General features: G+C 42.3%; 1 pseudogene across 1 annotated transcript; it reads right to left on the bottom strand.

The window, feature by feature from the left end:
• Positions 1-893: 893 nt before the first annotated feature.
• On the bottom strand, positions 894-2,155 carry LOC308246757 (heat shock factor protein 2-like; annotated as a pseudogene). The gene has a single exon. The product of its transcript is annotated as a heat shock factor protein 2-like (transcript).
• Between the last annotated feature and the right edge of the window lie 4,334 nt (positions 2,156-6,489).

Below are 6,489 nucleotides of genomic sequence, written 5' to 3' on the forward strand. Positions count from 1 at the left end.
GTGTGGGTCTTTTGGGATTCATCTTGCTTGGGACTCTTTGAACTTTTTTCTTCCCCATATCAGGGAAGTTTTCTGTCATTATTTCTTCAAATAAATTTTCTAATCCTTGCTACTCTTCTTGTCCTCTTGGCAGCCCTATTATATGTATGTTATTTCATTTTGCATTGTCCCAAAGCTTCCTTAGGCTCTCCTCCTGCTTTTTAATTTTTTTCTCTTGTTGCTGTTCAGATTGGGCTTGTTTCTGTACCTGATCTTCTAACTCACTGATTCGGTCCTCTGCTTCTTCTAGTCTACTGTTGAAGCCTTCCATGGTGTTTTTTATTGTAACTATATTTTTTTCATTTCTTCCTGATTTTTGCATAGGTTGTTGATTTTCTCGTCCATCCAGTGTATGAACTATATGATCATTTTCTAAATTCTTTTTCTGTCATGTTGCATGCTTCCGTCTCACTTATTTCCTTACTTGGCGATTCCTCCTTTTCTTTCCTCTGTGGATTGCTTTGTTGTCTCCCCATTCTGACTATCACCAGAAGGTTCCGATGTCAAGTTGCGGGAGCCTGGACCGTTTGCAGTGGGAGTTTTGCACCCCCCAAGTGTCACTGAAGAGCTCTGATCCTTCAGCCCAGGCTCCAGGGGATGGGTTTTGTTATCTAAATCCAGCCAAGCACCTGGAATGCATACGAATCGGGCCCACCCAAGAATGCACATGATCTCCTTTGTCTTGACTTTTAGTAAAACTTCCTGGGTTTTGCTGTATAAAATAAACAGGCTGTATTGGCCCTAGGTCCCTGTCTCTCCATCAGAGGACAGTGTTTCTACCCAGCCCCAGCTTTTTCCTTCCATCTCTGTGTCTGTCTCTTTCTTTCATTTTCTCAATCCCCAGCAGCCCCTACTCAGGAACTGGACTGCTCTCTAGCAGTGCTGGATGTGGAAAAGAGAGACATATTTACAGGATTCATCTGCACAGAACTCGTGAAAAGATCAACAAGGAGATCTGGGTCTATGGCATAGACTCTATGCTAAACTTTTTTCCAGACAGCATGGCTTGGAACTCCTCTAAACTGCAATCAATACTGTCAAGATAATCCAACAGCACAACCTTTCCCAAAGGATCATTTAAAATGGAATCCATCATGGTAACAGTATCATCTGCAGTCAGACTGGAGAAGCCATTTAGCTGAATGGCACTAGATATGAGAGGACTAGTGCCATCACTGCCTGAACTTAGGGATTCTCTGGCTGGTTCATTCTGATCTCCACTCTGAATGACTGCTGCATATTCATCTTCATTGTCATCTTCAACATTGACAATATCTGGGTACTGGCTACAGTTGGAGGGATTAGATATAATGTCTTCATAGTTTCTGGAATACCTGGGATATTTTCTTCATCTGCATTATCATCAGTGACATCATAAATAATGATGTCATCTGAAAGCCACTCCCTTGGTTTTAAACCTTCAGTCCTACTGTGGAACTTTATGATGGTGATTCTCAGCTGGTTCTTTGACTATGTGCCGAAACAGATTCTTCTTTTGGGCTCCATTAGTGTTCAGAAGTAGAGGCCTTTTACATTTTAAACTCACAAGCTGGTTTTTCTGAACCAATGTAACAATAAACTGGACAATCTTTTGAATAAGTTGTTGCTGTTGTGCATGTTTTGCTCATAATTCTTCACCTCCTTCCAGAGGGACTCATTCTCACTTTTTAACTCAGAAAGCCTTGACTCCATAGTCTCTTGTTTTATTTCAACCTTCTGAGCACTACTTATAGTTTTTGTTAAATCTTCCTGACGAATTTTATTTTCTTCTGGTTTTGAAGATGAAACCTTCCTTTTAATGTTCTCCAACAAGTCATCTTGGCCTTGTTTGAAGTAAGGATGCTGAAATTCAACAGGACCATCTCATTCCTGCTTTACAATTCCAGTCAATATGTACTACTTTATAGAAACCATACATGTTCAGTTGCCTCACAAAGCTTGCCATGTTATTGTGCTTGAAGTATTTGGGAAGTATTTCTTTTGCAAATCTTTGTTCATCCAAAACCAGAAAACTTTGACCATTCTGGCTCCAGGTGATGAACTTGTTGGTGTGGGTTTCCTCCACGAGCATCCACAGCTTGCGGAGGGAAGCGGGCACGTTCAAACTCTGCTTCATTGTTAAGGAGGTGCAGGGATTCCAGATTCTACACCCGAATGCAGCAGCGGTGTTGGCGGCGACGGCAGCTGTTTCATTTTTATTCTTTATATATGTGTTCCTCCCTCACTTTCTATTTCTTCTTACAACAGTCCCATTAGCATTTCTTGCATTTCTTGGTTTGGTGGTAATAAACTCCTTTAGCCTTTTTTTTTTTGTCTGTGAAGCTCTTTATTTCACTTTCATTTTGCATGATAGCCTTGATGGATAGAGTAGTCTTGGGTTCAGTCCCTTGATTTTCATTACATTGTATGCTTCATGCCATTCTGAGAAGAAAGTGGGTTTCTGTTGAGAAATCAGCTGACAGTCTAATGGGAGCTCCCTCATAGGTAACTTTCTGTCTGTCTCTTGCAGTCTTTAAGATTTTTTCTTTGGACAGCCATTGCAGTACATCGAGTTCCATAGAGACAGCGCTGGGGCAAGTGTGAGCCAGCTGGGCACTGGGTGACTGTGTGCTCGTTGAGGGAAAGTAATTAAACATGGGCAAAGGAGATCCTAAAAAGCTGAGAGGCAAAATGTCATTGTATGCTTTCTTTGCGCAAACTTGCCTGGGGGAACACAAGAAGCAGTACCCAGATGCTTCAGTCAACTTCTCAGAGTTTTTCTAAGAAGTGCTCAGAAGACCATGTCTGCCAAGGAGAAAGGAAAATTTGAAGACATGGCAAAGGCGGACAAGGCCCGCTATGAGAGAGAAATGAAAACATATTCCTCCTAAAGGGCGAATCAAAAAAGAAATTCAAGGATCCCAATGCACCCAAGATGCCTCCTTCAGCCTTTTTCTTTTTTTTTTTTAAAAAAATAAATCTTTATTGTTCAGATTATTACAGGTGTTCCTCTTTTTTCCCCCCCATAGCTTCCCTCCACCTGATTTCCCACCCCACCCCATGCCCTTAACCCCCGCCACTGTCTTCATCCATAGGTGTAAACTTTTTGTCCAATCTCTTCCCGCACCCCTCACACCCCCTTCCCCCTGAGAATTGTCAGTCCACTCCCTATCTATGTCCCTGATTCTATTATATTCACCAGTCCATTCTGTTCTTCAGATTTTTTATTCACTTGATTTTTAGATTCACTTGTTGGTAGGTATGTATTTTATGTCACTTTGTTGTTCATAATTTTTATCTTTACCTTTTTCTTCTTCTTCCTCTTCTTAAAGAACACCCTTCAGCATTTCATGTAATCCTGGTTTGGTGGTGATGAACTCCTTTAGCTTTTTCTTGTCTGTGAAGCTCTTTATCTGACCTTCAACTCTGAATGATAGCTTTGCTGGGTAGAGTAATCTTGGTTGTAGGTTCTCGCTGTTCATCACTTTGAATATTTCTTGCCACTCCCATCTGGCCTGCATAGTTTCTGCCGAGAAATCAGCTGACAGTTGTATGGGTGCTCCCTTGTAGGTAACTAACCGTTTTTCTCTTGCTGCTTTAAAGATTCTCTCTTTGTCTTTTGCCCTTGGCATTTTAATTATGATGTGTCTTAGTGTGGTCCTCTTTGGATTCCTCTTGTATGGGGTTCTGTGTGCTTCCTGAACTTGTAAGTCTATTTCTTTCACCAGGTAGGGAAAGTTTTCTGTCATTATTTCTTCTAATAGGTTTTCAATATTTTGCTCTCTCTCTTCTTCTGGCACCCCAAAAATTCGGATGTTGGTACGCTTAAAGTTGTCCCAGAGGCTCCTTACACTATCTTCATATTTTTGGATTTTTTCTTTTTGTTTTTCTGGTTGGGTGTTTTTTGTTTCTTCATATTTCAGATCTTTGGTTTGATTCTTGGGGTACGTTGATCTACAGTTGAGTTTCTGTATATTCTTTATTTCAGACAGTGTATGCTTAATTTCTGACTGGTCCTTTTCCATTTTTTTGGTATTCTCATTAAGATCCTTAAAGGTCTCACTAAGTTCCTCAGCGGTTTTTAGAAGATTCTTGAGTAACCTTATAAATGTGGTTCTGAACTCTATGTCGTCCAGTAGTTTGCTTTCTTCTATTTCTCTCATTCGTGACATGTTTCTTGGTCTCCGCATTTTGCTGCTTCCTTGTGTTGATGGAGTGGCTTTTTTGTGGTAGGTGACCTATAGGGGCCAGTAGCTCAGCCTCCCCAATCACTTGAGGTGGACGCCTTTGGTACACCCCTTTGTGGGCTGAGTGCAAAGTCTTGGTGTAGTTAAGCCTTGATTGCTGTTGGTACACTGGGAGGAATTGACCTCCAGACCAATTGGCTGTGAGGACCCGCTGTGTCTATAATGGAAGAACTGCTGCGCTGGAGACACACTTATGGTGCAGGACTTGTTTCAGTGGGGCTTTGGTGCTCACTGAGTCTGCCTCTTGAATGTGTCACTTATGAATGTGAGGAGTTGAAATCTGGTGTCTCACACTGACCTCTAGGTACACTGGCTTCTGGATCTCCAATGGGGTTCAGGTCAGCTACTGTCTGAGGCCACCCAGCAGGAGCTACAGCGAGAACTACAGTTTTCTCCTCTTTGCTTGGGGTTTGGAGGTTTTGGAGCTGTCTGACCCAGGCTGCAAGTTTGCTATGTTAAGCTGCGATAAGGCAGGCCATTCATATGCTAAAGCTGCTGCTTGGAGCTTGGGTGGGTTTGTAGGTTGTGCGGGGCGGGGTCTCAGGTCCTAGCCAGGCTAGGACATGGCAAACAGCGATGGCTGCCAGTTAGCCGGCTCTGCGTCTCTGACCGCATCCCCGCGTCCTGCGCCCCAGCACAGTAAACAATTATTCCTGCTTGCAGCTCTGCAATCAAGCCACCCTCACTTTCTGACCCGATAGCAGACAGTCCAGCTTCTCCCTGTTGGAGTCTGGGTCCCCCGCGTCTCCCCAGAAACTGGATTTCAGAGTAATTGGGGGCTTGTCTCCCTTCAGGTTGAAAAAAGCAATGCCTGCCGCCAGCCTGGATCGCCCGCCTCCATACCTCAGCTTTTCAGCGCTTGTGCATGTCTCAATGCTCTTTTCTCTTTCCTTCTAGTTATAGAACTTCCACTCAGTCAGCTTTCCCATGGTTCTGGGTGATAGACGTTTTGTCTTTTCTGGTGTGGGTCTTTTTGGCTCCAACTTGATTGGGACTCCGTGCTTCTTGGACTTGTGCGACTTTTTTCTTACCAAGTCAGGGAAGTTTTCTTTTATTATTTCTTCAAATAGGTTTTCTATTTCTTGCTCAGCTTCTTCTCCTTTGGCACCCTTATTATGCAGATATTGTTTCATTTCATGTTGTCCCAAAGCTCCCTTAAGCTCTCCTCCTGCTTTTTAATTTTTTTCCAATTGCTGCTCTGATTGGGTGTTCTTTTCTGTCTTGTCTTCTGACTTGCTGATTTAGTCCTTAGCATGGAAGGACCTGGAGAGTATTATGCTAAGCAAAACAAGCCAGTCAGAGAAAGACAAGTATTACATGATCTCACTCATATGTGGAATCTAACAAACAAAATAGATGCAGAGACAGAAGCATAGAACAGATTGCAGGAATCTCAGAGGAAAGGTGGGGGAGGGGAGGTGGGAAGGGATAAACCAAAGAACTTGTATGCATATATGCATAAACCATGGACACCTATAATTGAGCAGTGAAGGCCTGGGGTGTGGAGCAGGGGTGGGCAAGAAGGGGCCAATGGGAGAAAGAGAGGGACTTATTTAATATTTTCAACAATAAAAATTTAATTTTTTTTAAAAAAGAAATGGATTCAGCATATATTTTAAATATAGAATTGAATGATCTGATGACATTCTTAAGATGAAAAGAAGAGGAACACATTCCATGTTTTGCCTTAAAATGCCCAAATGAATGCAGAAATAACATGTTTGTGGTTTATTTAAACATCCTGTTGACATACAAGTGATAATAGAACATCATTGAAAAAAAGAGGATTAGAGTGAACGTAAGGAGAAAGTACCAGAAATTAGGCAAATAGAAGTCCTTGCTTGAAGAACAGAGCATGACACAAAGCCACAGCTTAGGAGAAGGGTCCAAGAGAATCCAGAGCAAAGGGACAGCTGGAGACCTGAGGGCAAACAAAAAAATAATGTCAGAAAAACCAACTCAGCCCTAGCTGGTTTGGCTCTGTGAATGGAGCCCTGCAGACTGAAGGGTCCTGAGTTTGATTCCGGTCAAGGGCACATTCTCTCTCTCTCTTCCTCTCTGAAATCAGTAAAAATATGTTTAAAAAGAAAGAAACCAATTCATTTCATTAAGACATATTTATTATGCCCTCCCCCCTTATTCACCAGGCTAGTGGGTTAGAATGCATCATCAGTAAACAAGAGACCAAGACCTCTGTCTTCATGGAATATATACTGTGCCAGAT

The sequence above is a fragment of the Plecotus auritus genome, assembly GCF_963455305.1.
Source record: "Plecotus auritus genome assembly, chromosome: 4".
Taxonomy (NCBI): domain Eukaryota; kingdom Metazoa; phylum Chordata; class Mammalia; order Chiroptera; family Vespertilionidae; genus Plecotus; species Plecotus auritus.